Source organism: Schistocerca nitens, chromosome 1 (assembly GCF_023898315.1).
Source record: "Schistocerca nitens isolate TAMUIC-IGC-003100 chromosome 1, iqSchNite1.1, whole genome shotgun sequence".
NCBI classification, from domain to species: Eukaryota; Metazoa; Arthropoda; class Insecta; order Orthoptera; family Acrididae; genus Schistocerca; species Schistocerca nitens.
The window spans coordinates 773,088,791-773,105,251 of NC_064614.1; the positions used below are offsets into that span (position 1 = coordinate 773,088,791).

At 45.4% G+C, this 16,461-nt stretch overlaps 1 protein-coding gene and 1 pseudogene across 1 annotated transcript in view; one reads left to right on the forward strand and one right to left on the reverse strand.

The window, feature by feature from the left end:
• Positions 1-16,461, forward strand: part of LOC126237070 (myrosinase 1-like) — a 227,900-nt gene that overhangs the window by 17,217 nt on the left and 194,222 nt on the right. The window lies entirely within an intron of this gene.
• On the reverse strand, positions 8,053-8,169 carry LOC126210551 (5S ribosomal RNA; annotated as a pseudogene).

Consider the following 16,461-nt stretch of genomic DNA (forward strand, 5'->3'; position numbering starts at 1 on the left):
GGGTGTCGCATTGTCCTGCTGGAATTACCTAAGTCCGGCGGAATGCACAACGGACATGAATGGATGCAGTTGATCGGACAGGATGCTTTCGTGCCAGTACGTATCACATGTCAGAGTCGTAACTAGGCTTATCAGGGGCCCACATCACTGCAACTGCACACGCCCCACACCATTACAGAGCCCCCACTGGCTAACAGCCAGGGTGCATGGATTCATGAGGTTGTCTCCATACCCGTACACGTCCATCCACTCAATACAAGTAGGCGGCGAAGGGCGAGAGGTGCATCCGCCTCTCCGGAGTGCGGGGTGCAGTTGCCGAGGAGCGTCGCGTGAAATCGTCGATGACGGGGACACCGAGGAGGACCAGTGCACTGGCGACGGTGCGCTGAACCTGACAGCTCGGAAGTGCCCTTGACATAGGGGCGAGGTCGGTGGGCGAGCTGCAGAAGTCCCCCCCCCCCCCATGCCAGAGGAGCCGGTCCGGGGCAAGAGACGGGCTCCCACCTTTTTTCATCACTCGTTCAATCATGGCTACAAACGAAACGAGTGATTCGTGTGCGCCTCAACGGGCTTACGCTGCGCCTGATCCCTCTCCCCAGGACGAGCAGGGACAGGCAGAGAACGAGTCAGTAATGCAAAGATATACTAGAATCACGTCGCTCATGGAGCAACAAATTAAAAATGGCAAGATAAGCCAAGCTGGACTTGCCATCATTAAGAATGAGCTGGCAGCATGGGCTATTGCCCAAGCTAAACTTGAAGGTAGGGTGGAAGAACTTGAAAAGGAGAATGACAGACTAAGGAGGCAACCGGCAAAGACGTGGGCGGCCGTGGCCGCGCAAGCGCCCACTAAGCGTCCACAAAACACGACCAGAGACACTATCGACAAAATGACAAAAATAACAGATACAGCAGTCTTCCTTAGGACACTGCCTGGGCAGGATACAAGTGTTAAGAAAATTCAAGAATTATTCACAAAAAGTATAGACCCCGTAAAAGATAAAATCAGAACTAAAAAGGTAAAACCGAGCAGAAATTCCGTTATAGTTGAAGTTGCCTCTGAGGAATATAAAGACAAACTGCTGAATAACCAAAAACTGAACTCGGTGGTCAAATGCGAACCACCGAGGAAAAGAAATCCTCTCGTTCCCACAATCATGACTAACGAAGAACTCCTAGAAACAATTAGACAACAAAACTTTGAGGAAATAAATGAAGAAGAATTTATGAACTGCTTTAAATTAAAATTTAAGACTGGGCCACGGGGTCGTGGTGTTGTTCATCACGTCGCCGAGGTGTCAGCGCCAATGTGGAAGAACATAACAACAATGGGCAGACTATATGTTGGCTTTCACGCCATAAATACAAGAGATTATGTCGTGGTACCTCGTTGCCATAACTGTGGTGACTTGGATCACGTCTTAAAGTTGCGCACCAGGGAGCCGGCGTGCACTAAGTGTGGGGAAAACGGTCACAGCCGCAAAGACTGCAAGGCGGCGGCAGTTTGCATACCATGCAAGAATCGAGGGAAGAAGTCTTGCGGAGCCACAGGCAGGAATTGCCCGACATACAGAACGTTGGAGCAGAGATTAATCTCCAGAACTGACTATGGTTGAGCCCGGCATACGGAACAGGATGCCAAAGCGAAAGTCCCCGAGCAAAAGGAGGAGGGATGCCATGAGGGCAAACAGATTCAAGGATTTTTTGAGGTCGCTTTCGGGCGCCACTAAAATTGAAACAAAAGACAAAGCTATACAGACTGAATTTCCAACAATGGTCATTGGCATACAAACCAATCTCCCCCTCATGGCTGAAACTCTCTCCTCTGGAAGCCGGGGAACAAAGCCGGAACTACACCAACAACGGCAAGGGCATCCTGTGGCTGGTTCAAATGGTTCAAATGGCTCTGAGCACTATGGGACTCAACTGCTGTGGTCATAAGTCCCCTAGAACTTAGAACTACTTAAACCTAACTAACCTAAGGACATCACAAACATCCATGCCCGAGGCAGGATTCGAACCTGCGACCGTAGCAGTCGCACGGTTCCGGACTGCGCGCCTAGAACCGCGAGACCACCGCGGCCTGTGGCTGTGGCAACGCCTAAAGACAATCATACAAATAAACAACCCATTCAAGAAAATACAGTAAAAAGCTCATGTACGAGCCCCACTGTACTAAGTTCACCAATAGTCAGACTGCCACCGGTCGATCCGGTTAGGGTGTACCCCAACTTGGAGTACACTATGCAACTATCCAGACTAGAGCAGCCGGCTACCCTGACCACTGCCTTACGACATGTGGTCCGTGTAGGACATGAAGACGGCAGGAAGATAACCTTCTCGGTTATGGAGGCTGTTGACAGAATCCAGCTAAAATCAGTGAATCTCCCCACCGACTTCGGAGCCTTGCGAGATCTTCTCAAGAAAGTGTTCGAAAGACGAGGTGAGAAATTTGATCTTAACGACATTTACGAACAATCAGTAATAGCACATGGACGAATTGCTTTCGACTGGAGTAAGACCTGGCCACATGACGGAATACATACGTACTTCCCCTAATGACAAAAATAACTATTGGACAGCTCAACACTCATAACAGCAGACTCGTGATGCAGGAGCTCCGACTGGTGGAGGAGAGGAGACTAGATGTACTCTGTCTACAGGAGCCATATTCCCTGGCTGGAAAAATAGCTTTTGCTGCCGCGAGCTGGCAAATAGTCAGCAGAGGTGATGACGCGAAGGCGGCGATTATAATCATAAATAAACTCTTGAGAGTCACCACACTCTCACAATTCACAACTAGCCACTGTAACGTCGTGGAGCTTCAAACCCCTATGGGAACCATAATTCTCATAAACATGTATTTTCAGTATGGGGACAACATAGAACACTACATAGACCACCTAGAGAGAGTTACCACGGCGTTGCAGGGAAGAAAAGATGTAATAACAGCTGACATTAATGCCAAATCCCCCCTGTGGTACAGTGGCACAAGAGATGCTAACGGTGAAAAAGTCGAGGAACTTATAATGGTATCACAACTTGTGGTGGCAAACAGGCCTGACAATCCTCCTACCTACGCTGCAGGAGGAGGACAGGGCACAAATATTGACGTCACCCTTGTAACTCCAAATACGGCTAACATTATTCAAAATTGGAGAGTCACAGAGAATGCCACCACAAGCGACCACAATTTGATATCTTTCACCTTGGGAGAAAGAGAGTGCCGCTGGGCCACGGGGTGGGAGGTGCAACTAAATTACAGAAGAGCCGACTGGGAACGCCTAGCGAGGGAGTGTGACATTCCTCCATCACCGGAAGGTGACATGCATCTGGACATGGACGTAGACCAGAGAGCAGAGGAACTGGTGAATGCAGTGACAAGAGCGGTGAAAGCAGCCGTACCTACAAGGAGGAGGGCCATGGCGGCCTCTCCGTCACCATGGTCTGCTGAACTAGGAGAAGTGCGTCAATCTGTCAGAAGGCTGAGGAGGCACTACCAGCGCAGTGTCGTCTGGCAGGAACGACAAAGGTGGCAGATGCTATATAGGGAGGAAAAGCGGAAGTTCCAAAAGGAACTGCGCGAAGTTAGGATGAGACGTTGGGAAAACTTAGAGCTCAATCAGCTAGTCACGGACCCATGGGGGCTGCCATATAAGTTGGCGAGGGAAAAAATCCGCTCTCCTCTGGAGCTATCAACAGTCAGGTACGGGGACAGGATGACGGAGTCCTGGCAGGAGACTGCGGGGGTCCTCCTCCGGTCCCTGTTGCCTGACGACAATGCGGATGGGGAGACAGAGGGGCAGAAGCAACTCAGAGATGAAGACCAAGTAGTATACGTTAATGAGACGGCTGTCTACCCCTTCTCAGAGGAGGAGGTGGCAACCCATATAAGATCATTGAAAAAAGGAAAAGCACCTGGGCCAGACGGCATTGTGGCGGAGGTAGTGCAGTTTCTGGCGCCTCAGCTGACTGCGCCACTAACACATCTATACAACGAATGCCTTAGACAGAGAAAATTCCCAAAGAGATGGAAAATGGCAAATGTAGTTATTATAAAGAAAGGACCAGACAAAGACCCTGCAGAAGTGAAATCTTACAGGCCGATTTGCTTGCTAGATGTATTTGGCAAAATACTGGAGAAATTGTTGGCTGACAGATTGATAGCACACCGAGTGTTGTGCGGGGTGAGCGACAGGCAGTTCGGGTTCAGGCCGGGGCGGTCGGCATCTGATGCAATCGCCCTGGCGGCCGAGGTCTGTGGCTCGACCCCGCACAAATACGTGGTTGGCATCATGGTTGACATCAGTGGCGCCTTCGACAACCTGTGGTGGCCTTCGCTCTTCTCCTGCTTGCGGGAGAAAGAGTGTCCAAGGCCGCTATACGGTTACCTGAGGAGCTATTGCAAGGATCGGGAGGTCTGGTTATCATCATCTAGCGAAAGAGTTGGAAAGATAATCACCAAAGGATGTCCCCAAGATTCCGTCTTAGGAACCCTCTTCTGGGACATCGATATGGAGCCTTTTTTTAGATAGATTACAACAAAGTGATGAGGTGCTAGAGGTGATAGCCTACGCGGATGATCTCCTCCTGTTGGTTGGTGGCCGTAGCCGCGAAGACATTGAACCGAAAATAGAGACAGCATTAGACAAACTCCAACAGTGGTGCCACACGACTAAAATGACGATATCGCCCAGTAAATCCACCTACCTATTACTAAAAGGACATCTTATTAGAAATCCGACTGTCAGAATAGATGGTTCACCAGTTCTCCGACGACGTGAGACACGCTACCTGGGAGTTATCATTGATGAGAGGTGGAGTTTCGGAAAACACATTGATACTGTCACCCAGACAGCCCTTCAGATATTAAATAATCTCATTTCAATAGGCCATAAAAGATTCCATCTTCCTCCACACCTAATTAGACTCTATCATAATAGTATCCTAACCTCAGTTGTGGGCTATGGCTCGGGAGTCTGGGCGCACAGGCTCACGAGGGTTGTGCCCGCCATGGCAGTGAGAAGGGTCCAGAGAAGCATGGTATTAAGAGCAGTGGGTGCCTATAGAACATCTCCAGGGGGGGCCCTATTAGTCATAATGGGGCTCTGCCCTCTGGACATAAAGATAAGAGAACAGGCGGCTTGGTATTGGGCCAAGAAGGTAAATTATGAGAAGATTGCGGATATTATGGGTATTAGGGTGGGGGATAAAAGAGAGATAAGGAAAAGAGGGGAGGAGCTCTGGCAGGAAACTTGGGAGGTAGAAGAGGCTGGATGAAGAACCTTCCAGTTTCTACCTGATGTGAGGGAACGACTTGGACTGAAGTACTTTGAGCCTACACGAGGTCTGATCCACTTTCTCACTGGCCATGGACCCTACCCGACTTATTTACGTCGATTTGGGAAGAGGGCAACACCAGCGTGCGACTGTGGCGATCCGGAGGGTACACCCGAGCATGTAGTTTACGAATGTCCCCTCTTCAATGATATCGCAAACACACTACGAGACAGACTACCCAACCGTGACACATACCAACTACTCAGACGAGAGGAAACTTTTCAGACCTTAAACACCTTGTCAAACGAGGTATCTCGAAAAGTTCTAATTGACTTTTTAGGAGAGATACACTAAAATGACAATAACCACCGATTGCGTCCAAGAGCTCTACTTCCATGCCGCCTGTGCGTGGACTGGCCGACTACATCTAAGTTGGAATCCGCCACGTGCAGGACTAGGGGGAGTAGGGAACAACCACCGATTGTGACACACACCAGATTTGACGTAGGATAAGTTAGTTAGTAGGACTTAGTTATAGGAAATTAAGATAGGGGCTGCAGCGAATTTAACATCGAGGCCTGCCCAGTGCCAGGGGCATGCTCTTCGGGATTAGCTCGAAGAGCAAGGCATGTGAAAGTAGGTTTATATCTTCACTGGCACACATGTGACGCTGCAGAATACATATACAATCTAAATTAGTTATAGGAATTAGGTATAAACAGTATATGCAGATATTAGATGCCCATTGTTTACTAATAACTGTAGCTCACTTACTAAAACTAAACTAGCTGCAAAATTTAATATAAATGTATAACTGTTAGGACCCACTAATGGATTATGGAAGTGGGTTAATTTGTATAAATATAATGGTTTAATAATAAAGATTTTAAAAAAATGGTCATTGATCAGTTGTGTTGGATCAGAGGATCCAGTGTACTCCACGTAAACGTAGCCCACACCATCATGAAGCCACCACCAGTTGCACACTGCCTCGTTGACAACTTTGGTCCATGGCTTCGTGGGGTCTGCGACACACTCGAACCCTACCATCATCTCTTACCAAGTGAAACCGGGACTGATGTGACCAGGCCACGATATTCCTGTTATCTAGGGTGCAACCAATATGTCATGAGCTGTCGTGCTGTTAGCAAAGACACTCCCCTCGTCCTTTGCTGCTATAGTCCATTAACGCCAAATTTCGCCGCACTGTAGTAATGGGTATGATCGTCGTATGTCCCACACTGATTTCTGCAGTTCTGCAGGTATTTCACGCAGTGTTGCTCATCTGTTAGCACTGACAACTCTAGGCAAGCGCCGCCCATCTCGGCTGTTAAGTGAAGGCCGTTAGCCACTGAGTTGACTGTGGTGAGGGGTAACGCCTAAAATTTTGTATTCTCGGCACACTGTTAACACCGTGGATCTCGGAATGTTGAATTCTCTAACGATTTCCGAAATGGAATATCCCATGCGTCTAGCTCTAACTACCATTCCGCGTTCAAAGTCTGTTAATTTCCGTTGTGCGGCCGTAATCACGTCGGAGTCCTTTGCACATGAATCACCTGAGTACAGTGACAGCTCTGCCAATTTACTGCCCTTTTATACCTTGTGTACGCGATACTACCGCTATCTGTTTATGTAAATGTCGCTATCCCACGACTTTTGTGTCCTCGGTGTATAGCAAGTACTAACTCCAGGAATATGTCACTGTACAAAAACAGCAAAAGCCATCGGCGGACTGCTTATCTGTTACTCTTCAAATTCCGATGTCAGTAATAATAACAATTTAGATAATTATCCACTATGCCTCTCACTGGGCCATAATGTCGTTTTCAGTAACTGCTACATAAAAAAACTGCAGTCTAACATGGCTTTTCTGCGGTGTGAAAATCACTACTAATTTGCCAAATCATAATAAATCCCACTGCTGTTATAAACGCATCTATGCAAATGTTTGTTCACTTATACGATTTTCTCTCTTGCGCTTAGTTTACAGAGGGATAAACCAGGCTACAGCAGTTATGTAAATCTGCAGATTTAAAGGACATTCGGGTTTTTCCAGCAGTTAGTGAACGCCTTTTGTGTGTCATCATGACGAGTAGCATATTCACAGATTACTGTTATCTCGTGCATACTCAATTGCCACACGGGTCTGGAAAGTTTCAGTCTAACCCAGTCGACTGACACCTGCCACCGGAATACTCTGAGCGTTCTCACTACTGCCGCTTTACTAAGCATCATGGAACCGCAGTTGCAAGGCAAGGTCTTCTTGTGATTACACGCAGCACCAATAAATTTATGGTTGAACAGCCAAGCAAAAAAGCAAAATCCTCATTACAAACTGTGCTTGAGAGAGTTACCAGAGCTGCTAATTATTCCAGTGGTTAGGCAAGGAAATACAGAAGTAGTGGAATATATAGCTACTCGGCTTCACTGCTTCAGAAAGTCGTAGCAGAAGAAGGAGGATAATTTTATTTTTCAGTAACATTGACGGACAGATTATCAGGCGGCTGGCGCATAGTTTCCATACAGCACATTCTCTTTGGTCATACTGGCGTAACTTGTTGATATAAAGCACTCCGTCTTCAGGCCACGAGTGGCCTACCGGGACCATCCGACCGCCGTGTCATCTTCAGTGGAGGATGCGGATAAGAGGGGCGTGGGGTCAGCACACCGCTCTCCCGGTCGTTATGATGGTATTCTTGACCGAAGCCGCTACTATTCGGTCGAGTAGCTCCTCAATTGGCATCACGAGGCTGAGTGCACCCCGAAGAATGGCAACAGCGCATGGCGACTGGATGGTCACCCATCCAAGTGCTGGCCACGCCCAACAGCGCTTAACTTCGGTGATCTCACGGGAACCGGTGTATCCACTGCGGCAAGGCCGTTGCCTAACCTATTGATATGATCATTTGAAAACTTGCAAACAGTAGCTTACAAGTAATGCGAGATTCATGTCTTCAGCTGCCGAGCTGCAGCCTCCTACGTTCGCTGCGGAGCCCTCACCACCACCGTTGTCACCAGCTGTGCCGTCTGCGCGGTCATGCACCAAGTTCTTTTCGCGGGCTGTCCACTGGCGACTTTTAAACTGAATGAAACGAAAGGTACATCGTGATGAAAAAAATAGATTTCTAGTTGCACAGACAGAATCACAATAAATAAATTGTTTAAGTCCGACTATTGATTCAATGGCCACACAAATGAAGAGTTGAACCGGTAATATTCCAGAAATATATGCATGCTGAAAAGATGTGACGATTTAATATATCTACATCACTCAAACCTCATAAAGTCAGTCGTGTTACAACACGGTTGTAACTTCAATCATAAATATGCTTTTAGAATGGTGCATACCATTTTGGTCTAGACCACCTCGCAGTCCACACCCAACTCACACCTGCATTCCAGCTACGCACAGTCTTCTCAGCAGTGGAAAACATACGTCTCAAAAGCTATCGGCACGCGGACAATGCATTCGAACGTTGAGCGTTCAGAGCGCCGAGTTTCTGACGTCATAGCGTGGAAAAAGCACCTTGGGGAGTCTTTCCGAATGTGCAGGGCAAATCTAGTATGTCAGATATTCTGAACGTGCGTTTGAACGTAAACCAGCGAAAAGCCACCTACGTCACATGACACCAAATCTAGCATGTCAGACATTCTGAACGTGCGTTTGAATGTAAACCAGTGAAAAGCCACCTACGTCACATGACACCAAATCTAGCAAGTCAGATATTCTGAACGTGCGTTTGAACGTAAACCGGCGAAAAGCAACCTACGTCACAAGACACCATCTCTCTTCAGTACAGAGCCGCGAAACGCTACATTGGTTTTCAATTGGAGCCCATATGTATATACGCCGTTTCTAAGCACCAGAAAATTGCGTATCTGTCGAAAGCCCGTCGATAATTCTACGATCTGTTGTATTGAAATGACGCGAAACGTCATATTGCTGGTTAAGAATATTGTAACTTCTGTATTTTGGAAGCATGTCATTTCAAAGCAACGGAATAATTGGGATCCATCAAAAACGCGTTGTCAGTTGATAACATATCTATAATTGAAACTTTCAGGAGGTGGTAAGATGTAAGGTACTGTAGTACATCATTTAATGTCGGTGTAGCGTAATGAGTAGAGATCCTGATATTTAATATACACATGATGTGTTGCTGGTTGGTGTCCCACTTGATCGAGACATTTTTTTACTAACCATGCGTTCCGGTATTTTCTTGTTAATTAATAGAAGAATTTTCTATAATATTCGTTGTTATGTAAATATCTCTTTCTGGGTAGTGAATTTGTTAGATCGGTTTTATCTACAACGCAGCTTGTACTCTTGTAGTCAGTCAGTTTGTACTTTCTTCTTTAATGTTTTGTACTTCACATTTTGTAAAGATTCTGCTACTGAATAGGAACATTGATCAAATGAGAATGCTGAAACAGTTTTCATCTTATGTGGAGAATTGTAAATTGGCATCGCACCATCCGTAAGGAAGCTTTTATAAGCCAATGTCCTTATTGACTGGACACGGTACTCTTCTTTTTACCCTAAACCATGTTCACGGATAGTGTACTTTTGATTTACACTATGTGATCAAATGTATCCGCACACCCACAAAAACATAGGTTTATCATATTAAGTGCATTATGCTGCCACCTACTGCCAGGCACTTCATATCAGCGACCTCAGGAGTCATTAGACATCGTGAGAGAGCAGAACGGGGCGCTCCGCGGAACTCAACACTTGGAACGTGGGCAGGTGATTCGGTGTCACTTGTGTCATACATCTGTACGCTAAATTTCCACATCCCTAGGTCCACTGTTTCCGATGGGGTAGTGAAGTGGAAACGTGAAGGGACACGCACACCACAAAAGCGTACACGCCGACCTCATCTGTTGACTGACAGAGACCGCGAGCAGTTGAGGAGGGTCGTAACGTGTAATAGGCAGACATCGAAACAGACCATCACACAGGAATTCCAAAGTGCATCAGGATCCACTTCAAGTACTATGACAGTTAGGCAGGAGGTGAGGAAAATGGATTTCATGCTTGAGCGGCTGCTCATATGCCACATATCACGCGGGAAAAATGCCAAACGACGCCTCGCTTGGTGTAAAGAGTGTAAACATTGGACGACTGAACAGTGGAAAAAAGTTGTGTGGAGTGACGAATCACGGTTTACAATGTGGCGATCCGATGGGTACGGCGAATGCCCGGTGAACATCTGCCAGCGTGTGTAGTGTCAACAGTAAAATTCGGGGGCGGTTGTGTTATGGTGTGGTAGTGTTTTTCATGGAGGGAGTTTGCACTCCTTGTTGTTTTCCGTGGCACTATCAAAGCACAGGCCTACATTGATTTTTAAGCACCTTCTTGCTTCCCACTGCTGAAGACCAATTCAGGGATGGCGATTGCATCTTTCAACACGGTCGAGCTCCTGTTCATAATGCACGGCCTGTGGCGGAGTGGTTACACGACAATAACATCCCTGCAGTGGACTGGCCTGCACAGAGTCCTGACCCGAATCCTAAGGAACACGTTTGGGATGTTTTGGAACGCCGACTTCGTGCCAGGCCTCACTGATCGACATCGATACCTCTCTTCAGTGCAGCACTGCATGAAGAATGGGCTGCCGTTCCCCAAGAAACCATCCACCACCTGATTGAACGTATGCCTGCGAGAGCGGAAGCTGTCATGAAGGCTAAGAGAGGGCCAACACGATACTGAATTCCAGCATTACCGATGGAGGGCGTCACGAACTTGTAAGTCATTTTCAGCCTGATACTTTTGATCACATAGTGTATGTATACTACAATGGAACAACATGACTGACATATGGGCAAGCGAGTCAATGTCAATAGAAGTAAGGTAGGAATTTTACGCCCATCTGTGTGATTTCCGAGCCGACAACTGCCGCTGGAACACACAGCGATTGCGTATACCATGTTGAGGCACACGTACCGTACCCACAGGTTGCATCATCTCTGAGCGTTGGCACATTCAAGTAATGAAGCTGCAGTGATCGTCAAAGCTGCTGCTTCAAAAGCACCCAGCACGTACTGCTGTGCCTTATCACGACCGCAAAAGACGCAGAGCGGGTCTCGACACAGTCGTGTAGCTTGTTTACTGCCTCAGCTGTTCCAAGGGAGAGCCGACTGCGCAGTTCACTCTAATTGTCTGGGCCTCATTTTCGGAGGCGTAAAAGGAAATACATAGTTAAAACAGCACGCGGCCCTCACATGAACAGTGCATGATGCCTATGAATGCTAGTAAAGGCCTGGGACTCTTCTAGAACACTTTCTCACTAGCGGAACAGTCTGAAAATTTCGAGGGAAGGGAGCCTGCACCCATTACGTCATTTATTTAAGGAGATGGAGATAGCGGATAGGACGACTGAAAGTAATGTTGCGAAAGTGGGAGAAATAATTCCTGTACGTAGCAGTTTGGTTGGCAGACTCCAGTTTTGAAGGGAGGAAATGCTCTTCACAGAGAAGAGAGAGGCAGCAAGATATATATGCAGTTTGCAGATAACAGAGGGTTCGCTCTCTCCACAATGTTGCATTGATACATAGAGTGCTTAACGCTGCCTGGGGCATGGAGAGAGATTTATTCTGTGATCACTTTGACCATACTGGACTCTAAATATATTAGTCTAAATAAGCTGAGAATCTCGTATACACTCCAAGTGGAAATATCGAGAAGAGTCGTGTTAGTTAATACATTCTTTTGAGAATAGTGAGGGCATCATTGTGCAAGTCGCCCCACCAACCAGACGAATGTACACAACCATTGTAGACAGACAAGGGACAGTCTTCTGCTTCACAGAAGAGCTCGGTAAAGACTATATGACTGACACTTCAGTCTAGAGCAAGCAGGTTAATGGGTTGACGGGCAGCGCGGAGCAGATACGCCGTCTGACGTTCCGCACGACCAATGACACACCGTGCAGCAAAACGTAAATGACGCACTGCAGTCGTGCAGGGAGTACGTTACAGTATCATATTGTCACAAGCGTCCTCTTCGTCCATTTCGGTGTTTTGTTTAGAGTACTATATATACCCTTCTTCAAGTTATGTTCAGCCAAGCAAGATCGTAATGTTGAATGTCAGATAGGAATGGTAGTTCAACTGCAATAATTAAGGTTCCTTAAGTATAGTATATTTCAGAATCCATTTCTGCGGAGTTTACTTGTGTTCTCACCGAGTATCAAAGCATTGTCATCAATAACTACCTGATACTTGAATCGTTATTTATGTGTCCTTTTTTTTAAATTTATTTATCAGTAAGCCATTTCTATCCTGAATCATTTTGTAAACAACGTGATAAGAAAAAACTGTAAGAGTCCGAGGAACGAGTTGTTTGTCCTAAGAGCAGGCTACCTACTCTTGTTAAATTAAATTACCTGGTAGAGAAACTCTTTGTGGAACACCTGCGCTGCGTCCCTTTTTTTTTTTTTTTTTTTTTTTTTTTTTTTTTTTGTCATCATACGTCCTCAATTATTTGCTTGACGTATTCCATTATCTGTCTTCCTCTACAGTTTTTGCCCTATACAGCTCCCTCTAGTACCATGGAAGTCATTCCCTCATGTCTTAGCAGATGTCCCATCATCCTGTCCCTTCTCCTTATCAGTGTTTTCCACATATTCCTTTCCTCTCCGATTCTGCGTAGAACCTCCTCATTCCTTACCTTATCAGTCCACCTAATTTTCAACATTCGTCTATAGCACCACATCTCAAATGCTTCGATTCTCTTTTGTTCCGGTTTTCCCACAGTCCATGTTTCACTACCATACAATGCTGTACTCCAGACGTACATCCTCAGAAATTTCTTCCTCAAATTAAGGCCGGTATTTGATATTAGTAGACTTCTCTTGGCCAGAAATGCCTTTTTTGCCATAGCGAGTCTGATTTTGGTGTCCTCCTTGCTCCGTCCGTCATTGGTTATTTTACTGCCTAGGTAGCAGAATTCCTTAACTTCATTGACTTCGTGACCATCAATCCTGATGTTAAGTTTCCCGCTGTTCTCATTTCTACTACTTCTCATTACCTTCGTCTTTCTCCGATTTACTCTCAAACCATACTGTGTACTCATTAGACTGTTCATTCCGTTCAGCAGATCATTTAATTCTTCTTCACATTCACTCAGGATAGCAATGTCATCAGCGAATCGTCTCATTGATATCCTTTCACCTTGTATTTTAATTCCACTCCTGAACCTTTCTTTTATTTCCATCATTGCTTCCTCGATGTACAGATTGAAGAGTAGGGGCGAAAGGCTACAGCCTTGTCTTACACCCTTCTTAATACGAGCACTTCGTCCTTGATCGTCCACTCTTATTATTCCCTCTTGGTTGTTGTACATATTGTATATGACCCGTCTCTCCCTATAGCTTACCCCTACTTTTTTCAGAATCTCGAACAGCTTGCACCATTTTATATTGTCGAACGCTTTTTCCAGGTCGACAAATCCTATGAAAGTGTCTTGATTTTTCTTTAGCCTTGCTTCCATTATTAGCCGTAACGTCAGAATTGCCTCTCTCGTCCCTTTACTTTTCCTAAAGCCAAACTGATCGTCACCTAGCGCATTCTCAATTTTCTTTTCCATTCTTCTGTATATTATTCTTGTAAGCAGCTTCGATGCATGAGCTGTTAAGCTGATTGTGCGATAATTCTCACACTTGTCAGCTCTTGCCGTCTTCGGAATTGTGTGGATGATGCTTTTCCGAAAGTCAGATGGTATGTCGCCAGACTCATACGTTCTACACACCAACGTGAATAGTCGTTTTGTTGCCACTTCCCCCAATGATTTTAGAAATTCTGATGGAAAGTTATCTATCCCTTCTGCCTTATTTGACCGTAAGTCCTCCAAAGCTCTTTTAAATTCCGATTCTAATACTGGATCCCCTATCTCTTCTAAATCGACTCCTGTTTCTTCTTCTATCACATCAGACAAATCTTCACCCTCATACAGGCTTTCAATGTATTCTTTCCACCTATCTGCTCTCTCCTCTGCATTTAACAGTGGAATTCCCGTTGCACTCTTAATGTTACCACCGTTGCTTTTAATGTCACCAAAGGTTGTTTTGACTTTCCTGTATGCTGAGTCTCTCCTTCCGACAATCATATCTTTTTCGATGTCTTCACAATTTTCCTGCAGCCATTTCGTCTTAGCTTCCCTGCACTTCCTATTTATTTCATTCCTCAGTGACTTGTATTCCTGTATTCCTGATTTTCCCGGAACATGTTTGTACTTCCTCCTTTCATCAATCAACTGAAGTATTTCTTCTGTTATCCATGGTTTCTTCGCAGCTACCTTCTTTGTACCTATGTTTTCCTTCCCAACTTCTGTGATGGCTCCTTTTAGAGATGTCCATTCCTCTTCAACTGTACTGCCTACTGCGCTATTCCTTATTGCTGTATCTATAGCGTTAGAGAACTTCAAACGTATCTCGTCATTCCTTAGTACCACCGTATCCCACTTCTTTGCGTATTGATTCTTCCTGACTAATGTCTTGAACTTCAGCCTACTCTTCATCACTACTATATTGTGATCTGAGTCTATATCTGCTCCTGGGTACGCCTTACAATCCAGTATCTGATTTCGGAATCTCTGTCTGACCATGACGTTGTTGTTGTTGTGGTCTTCAGTCCTGAGACTGGTTTGATGCAGCTCTCCATGCTACTCTATCCTGTGCAAGCTTCTTCATCTCCCAGTACCTACTGCAACCTACATCCTTCTGAATCTGCTTAGTGTATTCATCTCTTGGTCTCCCTCTACGATTTTTACCCGCCACGCTACCCTCCAATGCTAAATTTGTGATCCCTTGATGCCTCAAAACATGTCCTACCAACTGATCCCTTCTTCTAGTCAAGTTGTGCCACAAACTTCTCTTCTCCCCAATCCTATTCAATACCTCCTCATTAGTTACGTGATCTACCCACCTTATCTTCAGCATTCTTCTGTAGCACCACATTTCAAAAGCTTCTATTCTCTTCTTGTCCAAACTGGTTATCGTCCATGTTTCACTTCCATACATGGCTACACTCCATACAAATACTTTCAGAAACGCCTTCCTGACACTTAAATCTGTACTCGATGATAACAAATTTCTCTTCTTCAGAAACGATTTCCTTGCCATTGCCAGTCTACATTTTATATCCTCTCTACTTCGAACATCATCAGTTATTTTACTCCCTAAATAGCAAAACTCCTTTACTACTTTAAGTGTCTCATTTCCTAATCTAATCCCCTCAGCATCACCCGATTTAATTTGACTACATTCCATTATCCTTGTTTTGCTTTTGTTGATGTTCATCTTATATCCTCCTTTCAAGACACTGTCCATTCCGTTCAACTGCTCTTCCAAGTCCTTTGCTGTCTCTGACAGAATTACAATGTCATCGGCGAACCTCAAAGTTTTTACTTCTTATCCATGAATTTTAATACCTACTCCAAATTTTTCTTTTGTTTCCTTTACTGCTTGCTTAATATACAGATTGAATAACATCGGGGAGAGACTACAACCCTGTCTCACTCCTTTCCCAACCACTGCTTCCCTTTCATGCCCCTCGACTCTTATAACTGCCATCTGGTTTCTGTACAAATTGTAAATAGCCTTTCGCTCCCTGTATTTTACCCCTGTCAACTTCAGAATTTGAAAGAGAGTATTCCAGTTAACGTTGTCAAAAGCTTTCTCTAAGTCTACAAATGCTAGAAACGTAGGTTTGCCTTTTATTAATCTTTCTTCTAAGATGTAAGGTTAGTATTGCCTCACGTGTTTCAACATTTCTACGGAATCCAAACTGATCTTCCCCGAGGTCCGCTTCTACCAGTTTTTCCATTCGTCTGTAAAGAATTCGCGTTAGTATTTTGCAGCTGTGACTTATTAAACTGATAGTTCGGTAATTTTCACATCTGTCAACACCTGCTTTCTTTGGGATTGGAATTATTATATTCTTCTTGAAGTCTGTGGGTATTTCGCCTGTCTCATACATCTTGCTCACCAGATGGTAGAGTTTTGTCATGACTGGCTCTCCCAAGGCCATCAGTAGTTTTAATGGAATGTTGTCTACTCCCGGGGCCTTGTTTCGACTCAGGTCTTTCAGTGCTCTGTCAAACTCTTCACGCAGTATCTTATCTCCCTTTTCATCTTCATCTACGTCCTCTTCCATTTCCATAATATTGTCCTC